The sequence below is a fragment of the Canis lupus genome, chromosome 14, assembly GCF_003254725.2.
Source record: "Canis lupus dingo isolate Sandy chromosome 14, ASM325472v2, whole genome shotgun sequence".
NCBI classification, from domain to species: Eukaryota; Metazoa; Chordata; class Mammalia; order Carnivora; family Canidae; genus Canis; species Canis lupus.
Window position 1 is genome coordinate 49298422 of NC_064256.1, and position 25449 is coordinate 49323870.

At 34.2% G+C, this 25449-nt stretch overlaps 1 long non-coding RNA gene across 8 annotated transcripts in view; it reads left to right on the plus strand.

The window, feature by feature from the left end:
* The window catches only part of LOC112670741 (uncharacterized), a 191754-nt gene that overhangs the window by 111103 nt on the left and 55202 nt on the right, over positions 1–25449 (plus strand). For all 8 annotated transcript variants that reach the window (XR_007402112.1, XR_007402117.1, XR_007402111.1 and 5 more), the window contains 2 exons: positions 10070–10202; positions 11123–11196. This is a non-coding gene — a long non-coding RNA (uncharacterized LOC112670741). The remainder of the gene's footprint in view (positions 1–10069; positions 10203–11122; positions 11197–25449) is intronic.

Below are 25449 nucleotides of genomic sequence, written 5' to 3' on the forward strand. Positions count from 1 at the left end.
TGATCTCCTTATTTACTGAAATAAACTATTCATATTCTGCTAGAGAAATGAGACCATTTTTATCGCATTTTTATGTTCCCTTTTTTTCCCCAGGATTTTGTAAAGATTTATTTACTTAAAAGAGAGAGATAAACTATCTTTTAAGTGTCTCCATTCGAATATAGTAAGCATACATAAATCACACAAGATATAAGATCTTGTGTGTGTGTGTGTGTGTGTGTGTGAAGAGAGAGAGAGAGAGAGAGAGAGAGAGAAAGCGGGTGCAGAAGGGCAGGGCCAGAGGGACGAGAGAAGCAGACTCCCTGATGAGTGTGGAGCTCAACCAGGGCTTGATTCCATGACCCATGAGATCATGACCTCAGCCAAAATCAAGAGTCGGACACTTAACCAACTCAGCCATTTGGGCAATCCCTCCTTTTTTTCTAGTGTAGGTAATACTTTCATGGGAAAATCATCAAACAGCAGCAAATTATTTTAAATTATATTTGTGAATTTCTAATAACATATATGATCTGTAGTATGTATTTAGAATTTCATATTCTTGATTTTGGTAGGGGAATTTTTTCACTAATTTTGCTTAACTAAATCTTTTTCAAAACCAGAATGATCTCAACATGCTTGCCAATCTTCAAAGGTTTATTTCTATTAAGGCATATAGTTTCCTAGCATTGCAGTTCTTCATATCTCAGTTGGATATTTTCCAGTGACATCTCATCAGATGATTTTTTATGACTGTTCCATTGTCCTGTGTGATCAATTGGGATGCTCTTTTCAAACAAGAATTCTAGAATGTGAGGGTCTTTTGCTCACCAATATCACATTAAAGAAACAATCAGTTCATTATTTTTGCTACCTTATTTTTTAAATCCTATATCTTGTGTGATTTATGTATGCTTACTACATTCGGATGGAGACACTTAAAAGATAGTTTATCTCTCCTTAAGGCAACAAAAGATATTTTAGAGTGTCCTCTATTTTTTTTTTTTCCTGAGGGCGAAATCAGCAAAGTACAAAATAGTGAAATACCCTCATGTCACCAGAATCTATATATAGACATAGAAGAATTTTCAACCACCAAGCAAACATAGAAATATTCACTGGTATTTTCTGGGGATAAAAAAAAACAACAGAAAACAAAGTTAAAGTCCCTTGAATTATGGAGTAAAATTTGATTGTTTCGTGAGTTAAAGGACCAGACTTGATGCCATTTACATGTATAGTGACCTATGATCATTCACAGACTATCATACAAGAAAATCTTAAAATTGTTCTTTGTTTCAGGTTTGAAAATATTTCTCCTCCTGTCTTACTCATATCCAAACTACCTTCTATATGGCCTCTTCCTCTATCCTCTTTTGAAGCTCTTTTTTTCTAGGATATCCAGCAGCCTCTTAATTGCCCAATTTAGAGATTTCAGTGCATTTGATGTCTTCTAAGTTTTCTCAGCTGCATTTCATATTTTTGACATTATACTCCTTATTGCAATTCTTCTGTGCTTTCCAGGTGCAGTACTTTATAATCTTATCACCACTCTGAGAGTCTGTGCTTGCCTTTCTTATTTTTACATCCTCTCCCCGAGTCATTTCATCCATTCCTATGGCTTCAAACACTCTGTAGAGGCAGAGGTCTACTAATTCTGTATTTCCATCTTAGACTATTATTATTAACTTCAGTCCTGGCTAGGTATGATATGTGTCACATTCTGAACTCAAAGGCTTTGCTCAATAAACATTTCTTCATGTGGTCTGATTTCAATTAAGAGAACCATTATCCACTTGCATTCTAAAGTCTGAAACTGCATATTCCAGATTTATCTTCACCACCAAGTTTCTTTTTTTTTTCGAGAATCCATCTTATCTTTTATGCCTCTTATTTCTCATTTGTCATTTGTCATTTTGTTTATTAGTTTCCCAACTAGTGACTTTCTCTAGCTTTATGCAGTCCATTTTCCACAATTATAGCAGAATAATCTTTCAAATATCAAATGAGTAATCCATCTTAAATTGAATTTGATGTATAAAATAAAGTATCAATTGATTTTTTTAAAATTGCAAGCTGTTTGTTCTAAATCTATTTACCAAATATCCCATATTTGATTTGTGATATCTGTATTATTGTATAATCAATTCTTATAGGCAATTTAACATAGTTTTTACAGAGGAATGTGGATAACTCATTTTCAGTGATGAAAATGAGAGAGAATAAGGATAATTCTTTTTTGTGTGTCTGTTCATTTTGATAACTTTGTTCTGCCAATATTTCCCAAAATAATGTATAGATAATCTTGTTCTCTTTTTTGTTATCGACAAAGACTTCACCATTGCAGACACCTGTACTTTAAAACATCTTTTAGATATGTGTTATATTTATCTAGAAAACAGTGTTTTACCTGTCATTTGACATTTAAAATAACTGAGAGTCAACCTACAGTTTTAATTAGAATTATCACAAGAATACATGCTGTCCTCAACTCAGGCTGTTAGCAGTAATTTGTTTAGCTAAATGATAAATTGAAAAGAAAATTGCAAAGCATTCCAAAAAATAGATGTTGGTTGGATGTTTCCATCCAATTATTCATAGCATAATTACTAAGATTGCTTTGTAGTCATATCTTTCAGTGTCTACCTGAGAAATGTTGTATGGAAGGTTAATTTTTTAAGACATCACAAATCCATAAATGGCTTTATACTTAACTGGTAGTTTGGGTATGTGTTCTGGTTTCAGAAATATTTTTTTCTTAGAAATGTCAGAGTATCATTTTTATCCAGTTGTGGTAGGCAGAATTCTAAGGTGATCCCCTAAAATCTTGAGCCAAAATCCCCCACCCTCAAAATCCCCCAACCTCAATATCTGATCATTCTCCTCACCTCCCACATCTCTGAGGTGATATCTGATCACCACGACCTTCCTTCAGCAAGAATCTTGTCATGTCAGTTTAGTCAAAATCCCCCTTTGCCCCTGATATTTCCTCTTAGCAACTTTCCAACCACTCACCCTTACCCGGCTCCTTGGCCATACACTGTCACTTCTTGCCATATTTGGGGTTGAGCCCAGTCTTTCTCCCATACTGCTAAACCTTATTACAGTGGTCCCTATACCCATCAGGATGGTCCTGAATAGAGCATGCCTTACTGCTTTAACAAGTGTCAGGAATAAACATTTTCTTTAACAACACTATCTCCCAGTTATTTAATCAAACACTAATCTAAGTATTGCTATGAAGGAATTGTGCAGATGGACTTAAGGTCAAATCAGTTGACTTTAAGGGTGGAAGATTATTTGGTGGTCCTGACCCAATCAAATGGGTCCTTTAAAATCAGAAAGTTTTCACAGAAGAGGAAGCCAAACATTGGAAGCATGAGAGGATTTCAGTGCACTGTTGCTGCTTTTAAGATGGTGGAAGGCCATGTGGTGAGGAATGGGAATGGCTAAGAATGGAGAGCAGTCCCTCCATGACAACTAGCAAGGAAACAAGGGCCTCGATAGTAAAACAAGAAACTGAATTCTGCCAACAACAGTGAGCCTGGAAGTGGATTTTTCCCATTTGCCTTCAACTGAGAACTCAGCTCAGTTGACACGCTGATTTCAACATGTGCAGAGAGTCAAGATATGCCTTATTGGACTTCTGACATACAGAAGTGTGAGATAGTAAATAAAGGAGTGTTGTTTTAAGCTGCTTAGTTTTGGTAATTTGTTATGCAGCAGAAAACAAATACACCGGTTTTCTGTATCCTTTACGTGTATTTGAGAAATCTGAAATTGTTCTGATCTAAACTGTTACTTAAGTTTGTCTTCCACAGGGAGATTTTTAGGATATTCTTTTTGACTCATTGTTTTGAAATTTCTTAATCATATATTTTAACATGAATCTATTTCTATCTTTTTTTCCCTAGGTACATGGTAAGCTTTTTATAATGAGGAGAATTATTTTGGCCCAGAAAATTTTCAAGAATTACTTTTTTTTTATTTTTTCCCCTACCATTTTCCCTGTAATGTCTTTATAGAACTCCCATTATTCATATGTTGGACATACTTGACTAATGATCCAATTTTTTATATTTCCCACAATTTTCTCTTTCCTCCTCAATATTTTTTCTTAATTAATTTCATTTTCTAACACTTTAATTGAATTCCTCATTTCTACTATTTCTACTATTATATTATTCATTGCCACGTGTGCATACATGCGTGAGTGCATGTGTGTGTAGTTTTCAGCCTTCTTCACAAGTTTATCTTTGCTACAATTCTTATTTCTTCTTGTGGTGTCTGTCTGTGTATTTCATATTAGAAGATTTCTTAGAATGGCTAAGTGCTTCTTGGCTTTTTGCTCATACATGAAAACATATTGCATATGATGGAATTGTCATCTGAGGTTTCACTATAGGGTGAATCAGCAGAGCTTTTTCATTGGAAAACTTTCATTATCAAAATTTGTAAATCTTTTCTGATGCCACAGAGAGGAATCTTTCACTCCCTTGAAGAAAAGTATAAGCATTATTCTTGTAACTATGGCAAACAAATTATCTGCCCAGAGCTCGAGGAGTAGAACAAAGGAAGAAAGGTATAGTCTTGATACTCCATATATAACCATATATAAACTTTCATTAGTTCTCCAATTATCCATATGGCACTTCTGGCTGTTGTCTCCTAGTACAGAGAGAAATTCATTCTTCAGAGAATATGTTTTCTGTTCTGGCTGAGTGTAAGGTAGCAGGTGTGCCAGTGGCCTGGTTTTCCTGGGGTGGGGGGGCGGCGGGGAAGGACTGTAGCAGGGTCCTAGGGGGAGGTGGGAGTGGGAAAACTTTTTTGCAGCATATTTTCTTGTTTTGGGCGTCATTCTCATACTTTTTTCAGAGGTATCAGAACATTAGGGGGAATTTTGAGTTGCAAACCAAATTGCTTCTCACTTTGCATGACTTGGAATTAGTTTTCAATTGTTCAAAACCAGACATCACTTACCCTGATTTCCAGATTCCAAATTTTACTGCCATCACCTTTTTTCCTATTCTTTGTTCTTACAAGTTTATGGATTCTGAAAATATATTTTATTGTTGTTAGAGTAGAGGCTAGGGATAAATATCAGCCATATTTTTAGAGTCATTTTAAAAACATAAATTATATACTATGTCACATCTCTGCTCTAAACATATCAATGGCTTCCTCTTTCATTGGAGTGGAACACTCAGTTCTACCTGTGTAGCCCAGCTGCCTGCTTCTTTGCCATATTTTGTACCACTCTGTTTTGATCAGTATGCTTTAGATACTGACCCCTGTTCTATTCCTCTATTATGTATGAGTTTTCCTACTTCAGAGTTTCTTATACTTTCCATTTCCTGTACTCAGACTGTTTATTTTCCCCTCCTTAACCCTTTCTACACATTCTTCACCAGGTTAACTCTTACTTATTTTCCACTTTAGATGTCATCTTCCCTAGGAGGCCTTTTCTAACCTCCTGGTCTTAAAAATATTTTGTTATATTACCTGAGAGTCTTTTGCCTGACACAGTTAGCAATAATATCTTAGTATGAATGACATCTTTTATGTCTGTCTCCTTGCTTGTTTTTAACTTCTTGCAGGGTTTTTTTTTTTTTTTTTTGAACAGTGTATTGATGAGAGCCTCTTGCAGTTACAGATACATAATTAGCACTGAATAAATGTTCTTGAGTATATAGATAAATTGATGAATATGTGGAGTTGCCTCTTTCATGCTGTGGCTTTCCTAAGGAAAAGTGGGAGGACATATGGGAAGAATGCTGAGAAGTATGTGAGTGAACTTTCTGTTGATGCATAAGAGAACTCTCAAATAGTTTCTGAAAAAAAATGTAATTGAATTGAGGGCTCAACCACACCCCTTTCTTTGAATGTTACAGTTTTCTTTAGAGAATTTAAGTTATCCTTTACTAGGTGCATAACTCTGAGCATGATGCATACATTCTTCATTTCTTAATTTTTTCTTTTATGGAATTGGTATAATAGTGCTAATTTTAAGTACATTGGCTTTCTCAAAGATTGATTAACACACACATGTAAAGCCATTAGAATTCTGCCTTGAATATTGAATGTAATTACTATAGTTTCTTATTCTCTTCATTTCTTCTGTGTTTTAGCTTGATTCAATATAAGGAAAGGAAGGTACCTTTTCTAGGTAGTGAAAGACTTAAACTAAGTTATCACGGGACATGGTGAAATTTGCTTTACAGCTTCCTTAAAAATGAGGATAGACCTATCTGTCAAATCTTGATTTAAGTTGGCCCATGTATTAAATGAATTCTTAAAAAAAAAAATAAAATAAAAAAAAAATAAAAAATAAAAATAAAAAATAAAAAAAATAAAAAAAATAAATGAATTCTTGAAGTCCTTTAGGCTTGCAGATTCTAGAGTAGGAGAATAGTGTAACTAGTATTATTTCTTATCTAGAACAGCTCAATGTACCAACAGTCATAGGGCTGTGATTGCTCTAAAAACTGGACTATCTTACAAGGTTTAAGGCATATTAGGAAAAAATATCAGTATGGGTAAGAGGCAAAGTTGTGTTTATCATGTCCTTGAAGGCAGGGGATTCTGGCTTTGGTATTCTAGAGTCATCAATATATGATGCATGCTGTGACATCCAATACTGGCTAACTTAGCTACTTCAGCTAAATTGAAATAACTTAATTGGCTAAAAGGAGAGCTGTAGTGGTTTTTTTTTTGTTGTTGTTGTTGTTGTTGCTGTCCTAGCGGGAAGTAATCATCTAAACACTCAGCGTCTTGACATTCTTTAAGATAGCAAGCTTTCTCGGGTCAATTTTGTTTTTTCACTCAACAAATAGTAGTAGAGAACCTATTACATGTAGATAAGTATTAATTATTTATTTAGTAAAATACTGTAGAAAAATACCACTTCAGGCTCATTGCTTTATTTCTTTAAAGCTTGACTTAAAAAGTTATACGTTCTTATGAAAAGTTAAAATAGCCAAACTGACTAGAAAAGAAGAGACCATATTCAACTGGAAGAATTGATTAATGCTTCTTGGAGTATGTGGCATTAGTGCTGTATATTAAAAGGTGCTCATTAATTTGATAGTTGTAGTTTAAATTTGGCCCATAGCCTCACTAGAGGTTCAAAGTGTTTTCAGATGATACCAAATAAACTAGCTTGATTGGATCATTGACTTCATGATGGAGTCCAGTTTAGAAGAGAATTTCCAGTCAGATTCTCTCTCTCAACCTGCCAAAATTCCTACTTATTCTACCAGTATCAGTTTACTTGTCATGTCCTGTCAAAATTGTACTTGGACTCCCTTTAATACATTAAGTCTTCTTGTACCTTTTGCCTACATGCTTCTTTTTAAATGCTCACCTGCCTAGGAACCAGAGTTGCAGACGAGGTTTGGGGCTGGTAGTTATATACCAACTGGCGTAGTGTTTTAGATTTTGATTGTTATTCATGATCTACGTAAATGCCTGCCTCAATCATGTGATCTAAGGTGGTCTTTTCCACATGCAGCCTAATGCATTGACAACACTTCGAGTATTGCCATAGGGTTGGGTCGGTTTCTGAGTCATGTTATTGAAAATGATTTGTGCAAAGAATGACTTACAGACTTTTCTGAGTTGCTTGAGAATTGAGTTCAAGTGCTCAGAGTCCAGATAAGTCTTGATGCTCCAGCTTTTGCAGAAGACTTTCTAGGGACTAACTTAAATTGTCCTTTGTGAAGAAGAGTGGGTTGGAGGGTATTTTGGAGCTCAATTGGATTAATTGAGGTAGTAGTGATAGAGTCATAGAAGCAATTATCGAGGCTGGGTATTTTTGGCATTTAACAATTACAAAGCCTTAGACTCTGAGATGAAAGGAAAACAAGTTTTTTGTTTGTTTGTTTTTGTTTTTTTTGTTTTTTTTAATTAGCTCATGTAGTCTGTAAGCAAATAAACTGAATCATGGACTTTCGGGAAGTCTCTGTTTGATAGAGAGGAGCTGGAGCTATAACTTTCCTGGAAGTCTGGTATGCTCAGCCAAGGCTCAGTAGGTCAGCTTTGCCAGTGGTCTGAAATGGGAAAAAAGTTGTGATCACTTAGGAATAAGAATAATGGCTTTCAGAGAGCACCATCCGCAGATCATATATTGGGCTTTCTTTTTTTCTTCAAATTTTTTGAATTGTGTTCATAAATGTGTGTTGAACTTAGTTGTTTAACCTTTTAATAAGTCAGTGAGGAAACTTTGAACACTTTTATTCCTTGGGTAAAGGTTGAAATAAAATCGATATGGTTTAGGTGTTTCAGATGTCTTATTTATTTGCACAGTCCTATCTTTAGAGAATTTTAATGTGTGTATCATCCAGGTAGAAGATGGTATAGGATATATGTTTGCAAATAGGCCAATTTTGTGCTTTCTGTTCAGCTATGGAAAATGTCCTGATTCAGTTATGATCTTTGCTATTTTAAAATTGTAAACCAAATCTTCATTTCGGTTGATTTTCCCTTCTGATAATACTAACACATAAACAACTGCATAGTTTTTCATATAGAGTGACTTAAATGACTTGTTTTAAATAAACAATTTAATTACATTAATTGTTTCCATTGACAAAATTTCATTTCTAAAATAGGTATCTCCCAGAATTTACCTATTTAGGAAAAGGGGCTAAGACATTTTCTTCCATGGCATTGAAAAACTCAATTTGAGCTTGTTACCTGCTGCCTTGTGAGGAACAAGGAAGCAAAAGTTGATATTGCCTCCACTTTTTCAGAAAATGTATGTACAGAAATTTCTATCCATAGTAGAAATGGAAATAGCTTGTTTCTGAGGGTTCACCCTTATAGGTAACTTTGTGTTGTTTTTATTTATCTTAGAAAAAATTTTCACCCAGAGACTGTTTTTTCTCTAATATGTTAAATGGATGAAGCAGGTATTGAAGCTAGTGGGAAAAATGTTCCCTGAAAATTTAGAAGCAACTATTTGCGATAACATTTCTTTTTTTAAACACACACATACATCATGATAAAGGTAGTTTTAAGATAGAATTTTAGGATTTAATGCTCCTAGTTTCAGGGAGTTTTTCTACATGATGATTGTAATTAAAATTAGCTGCATGTAGAGGCTCTCGTTAGACTCTTGGTCTGTAGAAGTGAGGGCATTGTACACTTCATTTCATGATCTATAAAAACTCTTTTGCCCTCTAATCTCATGGGACCTCCAGTTGTGTGACCTAGCCAAATCTGTGCTTCTCAAGGATATTTTCATAACACTGAAAGGTTCTTTGTAGCAGTTTGTTGAGATCAGCAGGTTTAAAGGATTAGTTTTGCGGGAAAGTCGAGGAAAAAAATAAGATTAAAAAAATAAGATTATTTATATTGATTCAAAAAAGAAAGAAAGGAAGAAAGGAAGAAAGGAAGGCGATATGCTCTTCTTGCTCACTTGAATTTTCCCCCAAACTTTGTTAAAACAGTATGGAAGGGGTGATGGCATTTACCTTTTTAAAAAAGGGGAAATGGATATTATCTTAATATCCGGCTTACTCATATATAGACCTGCAGATGTATTTATTTAAAAGGCATAAAAATAGAATGATAGTTTTCTAAAACATCAAACTTTGCTACAATCTGAAAAAGACCTATTCTTGATTAGTTTTATATAAATATCCTTCTTGTTTACCAAGAAGATATCTTTAGTTTTATAAATTTACATCACCTTTTTTTTTGCACTCCTATACTTGGTTGAACTGGCTGACACAGAGGAATTCTCAGGAATGGTAAATTTATTTTAGCATTAGTTTAGGAAAAATTTAATTAGAAATATGATACACCAGTTGCAAAATAAATCATAAAATAAATTCCTGAGCTCATTGTGAAGGATTTTGAATTATGGCTAATTTGAATAATCCAGCCCAATTGGGAATTGCCTCTCACTGTTGTTGGCATGAGAAGAAAAGCGGCCCAGTAGCTGCTAATATGTTTTTACTGGCACTGGAAGTAATTTCTAAATAAAAAGAAAGAAAGAGCTGCTGAGCACTTAGAATGAAAGATTTTGTGAAATGTTTTTCTTTTTGAGATTTCTTTTTTTTACTTATTTGTATTTTATGCCCTCTAGGATTACAAATACTGCTCTCCAGGCCACTCAACATTAACAAATACATGTTTTTCAAGCAGACAGAAATGCAGGATGCCATAGAACTTATTCTTAGAGAGTAAGAGTAAAGACTGCAAGAAGGGAAAAATGGAAGGTAAGTGAGATGAAAGTTTGATAAACAAGTTAATAAACATTGTATAAATCAAAGGTTCTAGGCTTAAATTCCTCTGGGACTCTGAGCATCCTGGTGAGTTGAAGAGCACATGACTCATATAAGTAGATTCACCTTTAGGATCTTAATATTATTGCAATGAATGAATCCAATCTCAGTGTTGCCAGAGTATGGGATCTGCCAGTAAATGGATTATCTCGTCAGAGCTCAACACTCTTCTATAAGAGACAACAAAATATAACAACATTTAGTAATGTCTGGGAACAAATAAAAATTACTGGATAAGCAATAAAGCAGGAAAACATGACTCATAATCAGGAAAAAAATTAATCAGTAGAAAAAGATTCAGAAATGAATGTTTGTGGGATAATCTATTGCTAAGATTTTAAACAGCTTTCATAAATATGTCCAAAATAAACATAAAGTATTATAAATACAGAGTTGGCCAAGGCAATCTAATTAGAAATCATTCCCTCAACAATGAAGCCAAAATGACTTGTTGCCTAATGATGTCACTCAAACTAAAATGCATGCATTTGATGTGTGTGTGTTTTGAAATATAGATACAAACTGTCTTAGAAACAAAAAATACTATTTTGGACCTTTTGGCTCAGCTATGAAAGGTGTGTACAAATTATCAGATACAATAGCTGTATTTTAAAGGAAGCATAGCATTTTTTTTTTTTTTACACTGCAGTAGTGGTTTTATGACTTAAACACACACATAAAAATGTGTCCACCCTGAGATTTACCTTTTCCTAGAGATACTGATTTAGGATATATGGAATATATTTGTTTGAGTTTTTAAATATAGCATCCCAGTAGAAATTCTGATCTAAGTGGAAAAAGTGAGTCATTAAAAAGATAATACTGTTTTTATGTTCATCACTTTGTTTTTCTAGTAAGAACTATTTGCAACTCAGAACAATTTTTTCCTTCTGAGACCTGAAGAGGTGAGAAGAAAAAGCCTTTTGAGGTAAATCATAAAGATAAGCCCTTAACTCATAGATACTAAGCTTTTGGGTTGAATAGATAACTTCTCTAACTTGCTGAACTGACTTTTATTTAAAGAGAGCTGTACTTTGAAAATTATTCCCTTGGATATTGTACAGTGGTTGGGATAATTTATAACTAACTCATTTTATTTTTACTAGTCTTGATTCAAAAGATTTGCAGGTTCGCTTCAGATTAACCAAACCAAGTGAATTACATCATACTTAATGAACAGAATTAAAGCCAATATTTAATACAAGCTACTGACATATTACCAAATAATTCTACTTTAAATATTTCCCAGATGCAAAGTTCTGTGTTTTACTCTGTATTCTAGGGATGTGCAAAATTGTCTGGCACTCATACTTAACTTGCTTCATTAGGCCTATAGAAGAATTTGATTAATAAATTTGTTGTTTTGTTCTATATATTTGTTTTTGATTGGCCAACAGTATTGTGTCTCTCCCTTCAATAATTTTACTCCCAATAGACCTTATAATGTATAGCAAATAAATTATTTTTGGGTTATGAGAATACCTACTTACTAAATGTTATATAGAAAACCTATCTGTAAAGTAGGGCAAATTTAGCTCTTCTGAAAAGTCTTCTTATCCCAGGTCACTGAGACAACTCCATGGATGCTTAGTTTTTTGAACTTTGGTTTTCTTATCAGTGAAATAGGAATAACACCTATTCTATCTGTATAGGAGATTTATTAGGAGGATCAAAATGAGGTATTTATGTTTATCGTATGGTAAAATGTGTTCTGCACTTTGACAGTACTTAGCGAGATTGTCATTGTGGTTCTCATAATATACTTTACAAAGAGAAAATAAAGAATACCAAATCTTTAGGCTTAGCTTTTCTAGGTGAATCAGTATATCAAGAACATAAGGGTTCCTGACACTGTTAGAAAGACCAGGTCAGGTTTTCATTGACTAAAGCAAAATATTTCTCATGCATGTGTATGCATGGACAAACACCTAATATTTTTTTAGAATAGTTTTAGAGTTAAAGAACTATTGTGAAGATAGTACAAAGTGTGCCTGTATACCCCACATCAAGTCTTCTCCATTGCTAATAAATTAGTCTGGTGAACTTATATAATGAATTAAACAATATTGATAAACTAAAGTACACAATTTATTCAAATCTCTTTAGTTTCTCTCTAATAGTCTTTTATTTTTTTTCTACTGTTCCCAAACCCTACCCAGAATACCACATTACATTCTTTTTCCATCATGTCTCAGGCTTCTTTTGATTGTAAGTTGCTAAGACTTTTCTTGTTTTTGAGGACCTTACAACTGTTGAGAATTGTTAGGTAATTTGTAGAAGGTACCTCAGTTGGGATTTTCCTGCTCTCTTTTTCATGATTATACTAGGATTATGTGTTTTGGGGAGGGCCCACAGAGTAAAGTGTCACTTTTATCATATCATTTCAACGTCACATACTGTTTAAACAAACCACTTATCAACTGTTGATGTTAAGCTTGGTCACTTGACTTGAGGTCGTGTTTGTCATATTTCCCCACCATAGAGTTCCGTTTTTTTTTTTTTTTTTTTTTTTTTCCCCTTTTCTACACTGTGCTTTCAGGAAGGAAGTTACAATGTGCAGCCCATACTTAAGGGGTAAGGAGCTATGCTCCACCTGCTTAAGGGCAAAGTATCTACCTTTATTATTTGAAATTCTTATGCATGGGAAATTTGTCTAGTCTCCCCTGTTTATTTATTCAACCATTTATTTATCTCAGTATGAGGTGCTTAATTTATACTTTGGGTTATAAATCCAGTACCGCTTATTTTTTGCTCAGATTGTTTCAGATTTGGCCCCTGGGCATTTAGTTGGCTCCTTTCGGTTGGCTCCAAAAATATTCCAGATTGACCTACGTTTCCTGACCCAGTCCTAGTTCGGCGTTTTCTCTAAGGAGCCCTGGCTCCTTTTATTGCAGAGTGATATTTTAAACCAATATTTTGTTCTTGGTATGTTCATTACTGCTGGTGTGTCATTGTTTCTAGATCCTCTCAAGTCAACAGTGCTGAAGATACCTATGTGTCTCTACTAATACATGTATATTCACAAATCTGGTATTTCTACATGTACCTATCTGTTGACCTAAATATGTGTTCATACTAATGTCTCTAATTCCAACCTATTATCACATGGGCCATTTTAGCCTTCTGCCCTATTCATTTTTAACCTCCCATTCACACCATAAGAAACCTAAATCCCATCAGCCACGTCTGTATTAGTTTCCTATTGCTGTTGTAACTAATTATCACAAACACAGTGGTTTAAACAACACTAATTTATTACCGAACATTTCTTTAGATCAGAAATAAAATATAGATTCAGTCAAGGTGTCAGGAGGGCTGCTCTATTCCTTCTGGGGGCTCCATCAGAGAATACACTTCCTTGCCTTTATCCAGCCATTATAGGTTGTATTTGAATGTTTATAATGGTTTTACCATAATCACCAGTATAGAAGCTCCTATAAAATATAAGTGTTTTTGGGACACCTGCATGGCTCAGTTGGGTTAAGTGTCCAACTCTTGATTTTGGGTCACATCACGCATGATCTTGAGGTTATGAGATCGAGCCCTATGTCAGGCTCTGAACTCAGTATGAAGCCTGCTTGAGATTCTCTCTCTCTCTCTCTCCCCTAAAATAAATAAGTAAATCTTTACGAAAAGTATAAGTTTCCTCTGCCTGACTTATTTTGCTTAGCATAATATGTGCTAGCTCCATCCATCTTGTTGCAATTGGCAAGATTTCATTCCTTTCCATAGCTGAGTAATATACCATATGATTTCACTCATAAGTGGGATTTAAGGAACAAAATAGATGAACATATGGGAAGAGAAAAAAGAAAGAATGAGAGAAATAAACATAAGAGACTCTTTACAACATAGAACAAACTAGTTTGATGGAGGGCACGGGCTTTCCCTTTTCTCCACATCCTTGCAGACCCTTGTTATTTCCTGTTGTTGTTGCATTTTTAATTTTGGCCATTCTGACAGGTGTTAGGCTGATATCCATTGTATTTTCTTTGGATAAGCATCTGTTTAGATTTTTTGACTATTTTTTTTTCTTTTTTGTTATCTTTTTAGAGTTCTTAGTATATTTTAAATACAAGTCACTTATCAGTTATGTGTTTTACAAATGTATTTTTCTAGTCTGTGGCTTGTCTTTTCATTCCTTATATAATAGTGACTGGCAGAACAGAATTTTTAATTTTAATGAAACACAACTTAGCTTTTTTCCATGGTTTAAGCTATTGATATTTTCTTTAAAAACTCATCACCAGGGATCCCTGGGTGGCGCAGCAGTTTGGTGCCTGCCTTTGGCCCAGGGCGTGATCCCGGAGACCCGGGATCGAATCCCACATCGGGCTCCCGGTGCATGGAGCCTGCTTCTCCCTCTGCCTGTGTCTCTGCCTCTCTCTCTCTCTCTGTATCTGTCATAAATAAATAAAATATTAAAAAAAAATCTCATCACCAAAAGCAATATCATATAGATTTTCTTCTGTGTCTTCTTCATGAAGTTTTATAGTTTTGCATTTTAGGTGTGAAATCCATTTTGAATTAATTTTTATTTGAGGTGTAATGTCTTTGTCAAGGTTCTTTTCTTTTTAGTAAATGACAATTCAGTTGTTCCAGCACCACTTGTTGGAAAGAAATAAACTGCATTTCTTTTTTTTTCCTATGCTAAAGATCAGTTGGTTATATTCCTTTAGGCTATATCTGGGTTCTTTATCCTGTTCTATCGATGGATGTAACTATTCCTTTGTCAATATTACACTGTCTTCATTCCTGTAGCCTTATAAGACTTGACATCAGATAGAGGGAGTTCTTTAGCTTCTTCTTGTTAAGTGTTACCTTGGCTCTTCTAGAACTTTTTATTTTTCATATAAAATTTATAATCAGTTTGTCAGTATCTACAAAATTGCTTTCTGGAAATTTGATTGGCATTTCATTGCTTCTATCAATCAAGTTGGGAAGAATTGACATCTTAAGACAATTGAGTCTTCAATCCCTGAACATAGAATAGCTCTTCATATATACATACAATACATACATGTCTCACTAAATGTGAGATCTTTGATTTTTTTCACTTGTGTTTTTTACTTCTCCTTTTGAGTTCAGTGAATATTTTGTTAGATTTATGCATATTTTATTTTTGAGTGCTATACTAAAATTTATTATTTGTTACAAATTTCAAATCCCAATTTTCCATTGTTGGTATGTAGGAAAGCAATTGACTTTGGTATATTAATCTTGTATCCTACAATAATTCCTTTCTAAAATGTATAACTCTTATTTCCTTTTCAAGTCATATTGTACTAGCAAGGACTTGCCATGTAACGTTGAGTAGGATATATCCTTGTCTTGTTTCCAATCTTAGTGGAAAACATCCAGTCTCACCATTATGTAGGATGTTAGCAGTAGATTGTCTGAAGATATTCTTCATCAAATTAAGGACGTTTATCTCTATTCCTAGTTGCAGAGAATTTTTATCATAAATGGGTATTAGATTTTGTCAGATGCTTTTCTTGTGACAATTGATGGGATCATATGATTTCCCTACATTAGTCTGATGATGAGGTGGCTTACATTGATTAATTTTTGAATTTTGAATCAGCCTTGTATGTTTAGAATAAATCCTACTTGGTGATTGTATATAATTCTTTTCATATATTGTTGGATTTGACTTACTAATATTTTGTTGAGGATTTTTGCAGTTATGTCCATGTGAGTATTGAGTATTGACCTGTAGTTTTCCTTTCTTGTAATTTTTTTTCCTGATTTTGGTGTGTTGGTAATGCTGGTCTTATAGAGTGATTTATGAAGTGTTTCCTCTGCTTCTGTTTTCTGGAAGAGATTTTGGAGAATTGATATCATCTCCTATATTATCCTCCCCACCCCTTGCCATTTATTTGTTACAATTCACTGGTAAAATCTTATAGATCTGGTGATTACTTTTGCATAAGAATATTCATTATTAAGTCAATTTTTCAATAGCTATAAGGCTTTTTAGATCGTAAATTTTCCTCTTGTGAGTTTTGATAATTTATATCTTTCAAGAAGTTCTTTAATTTTATTTACATTATCATATTTATGAGAATAGAGTTGTTTGTTATACCTCTAGTTTGTAGAATTGGCAAACTGAATCTTTTGCCAGCTCAATTTTTTGTTGGTTTTGATTTGATATTTTTAATAGAAGAGCATAAAAAACTAAATGATGTGTCTTTAGTCAGTCTGCTTAAGAAATCTTCTTGATTGCCAAATGTCAATCAAGCACTGTGCCTAAGATGCAGGTGATAAAAGTAATCTTTGTATAAGCTAATATATCATGTATCTTTTTGAACTCCATATAACCATATGTTTAATACAATCCAGGAAATAGCAAATTTCAATAAATATTTTAGGATTTAATAGTAATAGTGCAGAATTATTTATTTTTCAGTCCCCCTGCTTTTAAGAGCTTAGAATTTTATATTGAAATCCTAGCAAATTGTAGGCTAGTTAACAACATTATTTTTCTTCAAAAATGCATCTTTCTGGGAAATTTTCCCTGTGTAAACAGACTCATTAGTGTAGGTAAAACATAAAGCTGATTCAAAAGGAGATACATTATTTGTTACAATAAATACTGAAGAAATCAAATTTGCTATCACAGTCAAAGACTACTATAGTCTTTGAAATGAGAATTCAATAAATTTTGTCATTTAGAAAATCACATTGACTATCTGAGTTTGTAGACAAAAGTTTCTAATTTCAACTAATGTATTACTTATTGGATACATATTTTTCTGACATGTGTGTTTACACTTACACATTGAGGGAAAAAAAATAGGATATTTGTAACCCCACACTGGGCTAGATATCCTTCAGTTCCTCCAGTTTCCAAATTCTAGATACCTTGAATAAAGGAGAAAAAGCATATAAATGTGAAAAAAAAATTAAAAATGAAGAAAAGAAACAAAAGTTAAATACAATAAGGGAACATGGAGAAAAGGAACTAAAGTAATGAGGTACTTGGATCATTTGAGGCCTAGGAATGCTGGATTTTGAACAGTTGTGAGAGATTAAGGTTTTGCCTATAGCTGTATACTTTCTAAAAGAAGATACAACCTTTTGAGAAATAATAGCAATTAGAATTTTTTAGTAACATATGGAATGAAATGAAAGAAACAGTTTTTTGTTTGTTTTTTAAAACTCTACACATGTAGATAGTTAGATACGTCTTAGTATTTACTGACTTTTGGCTGGTATTGCAGACTTTCTTTGTAGCATCAACTAGGTATTTTAACTGTATTATGAATAACAAAAGTGTAGTTCTTTTTTTTTTTTTTTCCTTTTTCAAATGGAGGTGACTGTAAAATTAATCTAAAATGACTGGCTCTTTAAAAACTGATGAAACTGAAGTCCATTTAGTGAGGTAAGTAACTTGTTCTCAGTCACACAATGTCAGAGTTAAGACTAGAAGTGAAGTCTCCAGGGCTCCCAGCTCAAGATGTTTTTCTCTACCATTCACCATCTCATGGGACCACACTGTCATTTCTAAAACCATTAAATCAGATGGAATTAACCTCTTTCTGTCTGACTGAGTAGACCTAAATAAATAAATTAGTTGCAAACAGTTGAAAATCTGGAGAATATTATCCTAAGTTTCTTAGTGTTGTGTACTTCCTCAAGAATGTGGTTCCCAAGTTAGACTTAAAAAGAATATAATCCAGTCATCAGATGGTAGACAGCTCCTCAGTCCAGTAGTTCAGACAGCTAGGAAATTGATCCTTAATTTGAAAACTGATAAAAGTATTATAATTTTGATTAGTTATATAGAAGGCACCTTTATATATTATGCTTCCAACAGGATTCAAGAAGAGAGGAATTAAGATAAATCATCCATATATTATCTCTTCCTCTCTTTATATACTTGAATAAGTGACTAGTGGCAGTGATAACTTGAGCTAAAACTTGGCTTGGAAGGGGTAAGAAAGCAAATTCTTACTATTCTGGATAAAATTTGAGAGATTAATTAGAAATATGCTATGATATAGGTGGTAGAAAAGAAATCTCAGCCAGGAGTCCTAAAGTAACTTACAATTTAATCACAGATATCTTCCTTCTGAGCTGTACTGCTGAAAATTCCCAACTGATTTATAGATGCTTAATTTAGTTACCCCTTGAAGCTGTGCTTTTGTTTAATTCCTATATTTCAGTACCCTGTAATATACTTTGCAATCTTACACTTATTTTTATTAAGACTCCTGAAAAGTATATTGGTAACATCGAGTTATTTCTCTTAGATGCATTAAAACAGGTAGAATATGGTTATAATAAGATATACAATATTATTCAACAATGAGGACCAAAAGTTAAAAAAATCAGCACTGACATTTGACAGTCCTTTAGATCTAAGTAAGGTCATTGGTTCTTTAGAGCATTCTGCTATTCAAATTGCAGCAAAACACAAGGGTTATACAGGAAATCTTGAATTTCTGCTGTAATAATTGATAATAAGAAATTAAACCAGGGTCTTAATGTTTCTTATACTTTTCTTATTTTTAATATCATGTAAAAAGTATGAGAATTTTCTTCTCAAGTTCCTGCTCACCAGCTCATCTGTTTTACAGTTTCAGCTGGCATATATTTAAGTGAGCATGTTCAATGTATTGTGCTGCTGCTGACGTTTTTAAGTTTGAGTTGATTGGGAAAAGTCGTAATTCAGCTTCCTCTGAAAATCACCTATCAAGATGCAAAAATCTAAAGCTTTCCCTTAGGGAACTCATCTAAATTCCATCTTTTGGCTGTGATTTTTTTTTCTCAGCTCCTGGCATTGAAATATATAGTAGTTATTGATCATACTGACATATTTTTAGGGTGCCTTTGCAACTAGAAATCTGTGAACTTAATTTTCCAATTTGGGATATTTTAAAAGGGGACTTCACTCAGCTTTGCTATATACTTAAACTAGAAGGCATACCAGCCTTTTATCAGGGGAAGTGGGTAGAGTAGGGTGCCACATATCTGGCATTGAGGAGTTGCAAGTCCCACCTACCCCCAAAATATTATAGTTTATTAATGCTTCAGATTTAATTCCTAGGGGCACCAGTTGGTTTTGTCTGCCTTTGGCTCAGGTCATGATCCCCAGGTCCTGGAAGGAGCCTGCAGAGTCACATCAGGCTCCCTCCTCCGTGGTGGGCCTGCTCTCCCTCTCCCTTCTCCCTCCCTCCCCATGATCTCTCTTGCTATCTCTCTCTCTCTCAAATAAATAAAATCTTTAAAAGAATTAATTCCTGGAGTTCTAAACATTTGAATTTTATATATAAGACTTTATGGTACAGGAATCTTGGGAGAAATAACTGAATATCTAATGGTAATTTGTTCTTTATAGAAATGTGAAAATTCCTTTTCTAGAGAACAAATTTACAAAGTAAATTTGAAAATAAAAAGACTCAGAGATTAGAGAGAAAGAAGGGGAAAATGGTGTCCCCAAGGATGTAGAGAAGGAATGGTTTAAGAATACTGAAATGTGGGCAGCCTTGGTGGCTCAGCGATTTAGTGCCGCCTTGAGCCCAGGGTGTGATCCTGGAAACCAGGGATTGAGTCTCATGTCAGGCTCCCTGCACGGAGCTTGCTTCTCCCTCTGCCGGTGTCTCTGCCTCTCTTTTTTTTCTCTCTCTCTGTCTTTCAAGAATAAATAAATAAAATCTTAAAAACAAATAAAAAAGAATACTGAAATGTTACCAAATTTGCCTACTTCACAAATATGCTTCACACTAAGCTCAGAAGTACACCTTTTCCCCAAGAGTGGGATATTTTCCCTGAAGGACTACATTTCTGATCTTTTTTGGAATGGTAAAAATCTGTATTGAGAGAAGAGTCATTTCAAGATGTTATCCTCTGGTTTATTTAGTCAACTGGAAGCAAAGCTCTCTTTAACTAGTGCTTAAATTTTCAGGCTGAATGTTTTCTTAAGAGTACAAATACCCTTAATAATAGAATCAAGACCAGATCCCATTCAGCCAATGTGAAGGAAACAAAGAAACACAACTTGGAATTATATTCTGTTTTATAATAGCATTTTGCATTACAAGAAAAGTTCTGCAAAACAATGTTATCTCTGCATGGCTCTTTGTTTAGGATGCTAATTATGATCTTTTGATCAATGGTATTAACTGAATTGAGATTGGTGTTGCTCTGTTCCTTGACTACTGAATTCAGCTAAATTTTAACCAACCATTTTGTAACATGTTGCTATCAATCACAAGGTGGAGTTATGAAAGAAAATGGATTTGACAGTATAAGCTAGTAACTAAAATGCTATAGTGCACACTGAATTTTACTATTAGATCTAGTACTAATTGGATGACCTTGAAAAAGTCTCTTAATCTTTCTAGGTGTCAGTTGTCCTCTCAAGTGAAAGAACAGCACTGCCTTCAATGATGTCTGTAATTAAGGTGATAGGTATGACCCAAGGGAGAACTCTTGAAAAACAAAAGGGGAGACAGTGTTAGAAATTATACCTAAAACAGGCATAGCCCAGAATGCCTCAGGAAAACAAAAAAACATAAATACCCTACCTAAAATGGGCAGATAACTCTTGGAAGTTATTGGCAGTCCCACGTGCTAGGAACTTCCTGCTTCCTCCTCATAGCAATGATGAGCCTTCAGCAACCATTTTTGTAAAATATTACTCTTGTGTCCCAACCTTAACTGGGTGCTTGAGGGGTAAACATTTGAAAAAACTGAGTCTGTCAGAGTTCTTCATCCAGGAATTTAGAATTGAAACTAAACACTTATAGTTTAATCTGTCAGTTAACTTTGAAGGGGAAGGAAGATGTAACCTTTCCATTGTAAGTAAATATTCAGAAGCCAAAAAATTCTACAGAACAAGAGTAGAATAAGACAGATAGACCATTAATTTCTATCACATTTGCTCAGCACAGTGACCATCATAAAATAGGAACTCAGTGAAAATCTTTTAAATGAACCTTCAGTTTATTAACATTATTCATAATTAAATAGTATTTGTCAGATTTCAAACCATATCTTCTCTTTTTGATAATTACATGTTATCTAAAATGTGTATCATATTTCCAATAAGGATTCAATGTGGCTGATTGTTAATTTGTGTATTAGTTAAAACCAAAATAAAAAAAAAAAAACTGTGTTAATGAGTCTCTTGGTGATAGAAGAGAAATACATGGCTCAGGAATTTTGTGGCTTTTGAGACTTAATTTTTTTTGTGTGTGTGGTAAGGGAAGGGATGAGAGAGACATTTTATATAACAGAAAGAAGTTCTTGGGGGGAGTATTTATTAGAGTGCTTTGAGATAACATCATAGTATTGAAGGAATAGTACCAAACTTTGGAAAAGAAGAGAACAGGGAGAGCTTTGAGACCTCAACAAACAAGTTTGTGGTTCTTCTCTTTAGTACATGTCCTCTCTTATGCCTGAGCCATTTTAGTTTTTTTGGCTGTATTATTTGGGTTTTAATTCCCCAGTAGAGATGGTATTGACCCACCTTGAGTCAGATGCTTCTATTACTGGGCCAGTCAGCTATGGTGGGAAGAGAAAAATTATGGAGCACAGATATGGCCATTGAAGGATTTGTTGTGAAATCTTTGGCCAAGAAGCCATCCACATATCGGTGCTAAATAAATGTCATATCCCAATTTCAAAGATATTAAGATATGGGGAATATTAGCATGTTAAAGACAAGTGTCTTAGTTTGAGTTTCCCCGGGTACAGACCATGAGAAAAGTGTTTGAGTACAAGAGATTTATTTGGAAGATAGTCCCTGGAAATGCCAGGAGAGAAATGAGGAAGTGTGACAACAAAGGAAAGGAGGCCAATAAAGAGTATCTCATCAAGCAAGTTACCTCTGTGAGCAAATAGAGCTTAATATCACTGAAAGGCTCTGGGAAATGAGGTAGAACATTCCACCAAGTCAGGTGAGTTACCAGTTGAGCTACACTTCTGGGACCCTTCATTAACTAGCACTTCTGTTCTGATTATACAAAGAGAGAGTGGATCTATACAGTCAGTAAAAACAGAACAAAACAAAACAAAATGACTTGGACATAGAGATATGATGCCATCAGTTGGAAGTAGTTGTGGGAGCAAGAAAATGGTAGATGGCTGTGGGAGGGAATAGTGGTGCAACAAGAACAGTATCTGCCTTATTTAGGAAATGTAGCAGTTTCACATATATTACTTTATGATAAAGTAATAGTGTTACAGGATTTGTAATCCCCAGAGGAATGAATAATTAATGTATTTATGTAGGCTCCATGCCCAACATGGGGCTTGAACTCATGACCCTGAGATCAAGATCACAGAGTCTATCAACTTGAGCCAGCCAGGTGCCCCAAGAATAAATGTCTTTAGACAAACTCTTTGAAATACTAAATTTTTAGAAAACAAAATTTACATACCTTTTCAAATTTTGAGCATTAGGTTCATTGATGGTTTTGATACTTTGGTAAATGAGGTGTCCTTTGAGACCTTAAAGAATAATATAGTAGCAGAGTACATGAATATGAGAAAACAATGGAAGATGAGTTTCCTGATCTAAAAAACTTGTTTTCAGTAAACAAATAATATCCAATCTAAGAAAGCTATTGGAAAGTTTTAACAACTTAAAAGTTTTTAAGTTATAATCCATTTACATATATATTTTTATTGTCTTATGTTCTAGGAGTGCTTTACTTTTTTTTATTCCTGAGAGGTAATTTCCAAAATACTTTTCCAAAATAATTATGAGATAATTATTAATACATGCAGCAGTTTGGAACTATGCTCTTGGTTACTGACTCAGTACTCACTGCTATAGAGTCTAATTTATCAGGGCCCAGAGAAGCAGAACTCATGGACTCTTAAAGGGTGATAATTACTGCTTCTTCAATCCATTTAATATCAGGAGCAAAAAAAGGTGGGGAGGACTCTATAAGAAATCCTACAGATGCATAAAATGTTACCCTTTGCCTGATTTTAGAATTACATTGAATATAGATAAATTCAAGGATACAAAGAAAATATTTGGAAGCAAAGCATCCTGAGGAAACAGGTGATAGTGAGCTTGTGTTCATTCCAAGCTCTACAAAGAAATGAAAATCAATCCAGTAAGAACTGAGTAGAAAGACAATTTTGTTATGATACTTGGTTGAACTATTTACCACATTAGGAGAGCATAAAGCTACCCAGGCCATGCACATTGATCATTTTCCTTCAGAGTTTACAACAGTTTACTTAAAATCTCTTGTCCATTCCTATGTGAACAGGCAACTCAGTTAAAAAACTTTTTCATATTAACTATTGGTGTTTAAGAAAAGTCCCTTTGTAGCTTTTGAAAATTAGTTTATTCAACTAGGAGAAACACACTAAGTCATTAAATAGAAAAACAGTACTTTTATTTTAATTAATTAAATAATTAATTTTTCAGATGGGGGTGCAGGGTGGGAGGCAAAGGCAGAGAGAATCTTATGACCCTGAGATCATGAGCTGAGCCAAAATCAAGTGTCTGATGCTTACCAACTGAGCCACTTACATGCACCTATGTACTCTATTTTTAAATAGGCTCCAAGCCTAGTATGGGACTCCAGCTCATGACCCTGAAATCAAGAGTTGCATGTTCTACCAATAGAGCCATCTAGACACTCCTAGAAAGACAGCATTTAAAAAATATGGGGCACCTGGGCAGCTCAGTTGGTTAAGAGTCTGCCTTCAGCTCAGGTTATGATACCAGGGGCCTGTGATTAGAGATCAAGCCCATGTGGTCAGGTTCCCTGCTCGGCAGGGAGTCTGCTTCTCCCTCTGCCCCTCTACCTCCTCTTGCTAGCACTCTCTCACTCTCATTCTCTCTCAAATATGTAAAAATAAAATCTTTAAAAATAAATAAAAGGTTTCCCAGATTCTTTTGCATGGAATAAACATATCCTTCCCTAAATAGCTTTAATTCAGTTAGAAAGTACAGCAAAGCTTTGCATGATCCAGAGAAAAACTTGTTTTTTTTTTCTCTTTATACACAGAATTTCTGTAGAACATAGTTCTAAATCATAAGGATATGATGACTTCTACATTCTTCCCATTTATACAAGTGCCAATTCATATTTCTTTGGCATAATTTTTATCCAAAGCTTGACCTAAATCTGAAAATACTAAAGTACTAAAAGGAGAGAAATTTTACTTATGGTGTAATTTTGGACATTTTATTTATTATTAAATGTACAATGTATGATTTGTTATTTTTAAAGCAATCTACTTTTTAAAGTATTAGGGATCCAACCCTGCTGAAGTTTATTGTGAAATTATAGTTGTGATGCAAAATAAGAATGCATATAAATATACTTCTGCATGCTTTTAAAAATCACTGTTAATAACTAATGTGAAAGCTTGTGAAAACATATGGCATTGAAAAATGCATTTTAACATTAATTGTGCAGCCACTAACTCTCTCTGTATATCCCAGAAATATCTTAATTAAGAAGTGCCAGTACTTGTAATTATTTCTTGGTGTATCAGATCATCTATATTTTTAAAGCAGGACTCTCATTTTAGCTGTAAGTACCAGAGGTCTTTACCTATGAGGCAGACATGGGAATATCAACAATCCAGGAAGGGTAGGAACAAGGGAAAGGAAGGAGCTCCAAAAATAAGAGATCAAGCAAACATCAGACACGAAAAATGAGAACAATGTGTGTGCCAAGTGTACATATTTTGCTTTAGAAAACCAGTAAGACATGAAATAATTCAGTAATTCTTTGATATGTATTTATTTATGAAGAGTATAAATGGTCTCATTTCATCTTACCAATGACACAATTGGTATAATCAAGACTTCAACTTAAAATTTTCTTCAAACCAAAGACTAGTTTCCAAAAGAGGAAGGAGATTTTGTCAAATGCTGTCTTTCTGACTAACTCGGGTGCATATTTTACAGACACTTTTCTTACAATGGAGCTACTTATTTTTGGTGCTGTGTGTCAAAGGTGCATATTCTGACTTAAGGAGTAAAATCAGAATGATTAACCTATCTGGGATGGTTATTTTTAAGAACTACCAAAGCACGTTGTGGGTATTTTTGTTTTGTTTTGAGGACTTCCCTATATTGCAGACCAATCCTATTTCTGGTCTTTTCTATATGTTTGGAACCATGGTTGTCATCATTGGAAATGGTCATTTGGCCTTCAGCATTGATGTCTATTTGTCAAAGCTAGTTGAGTGCCAG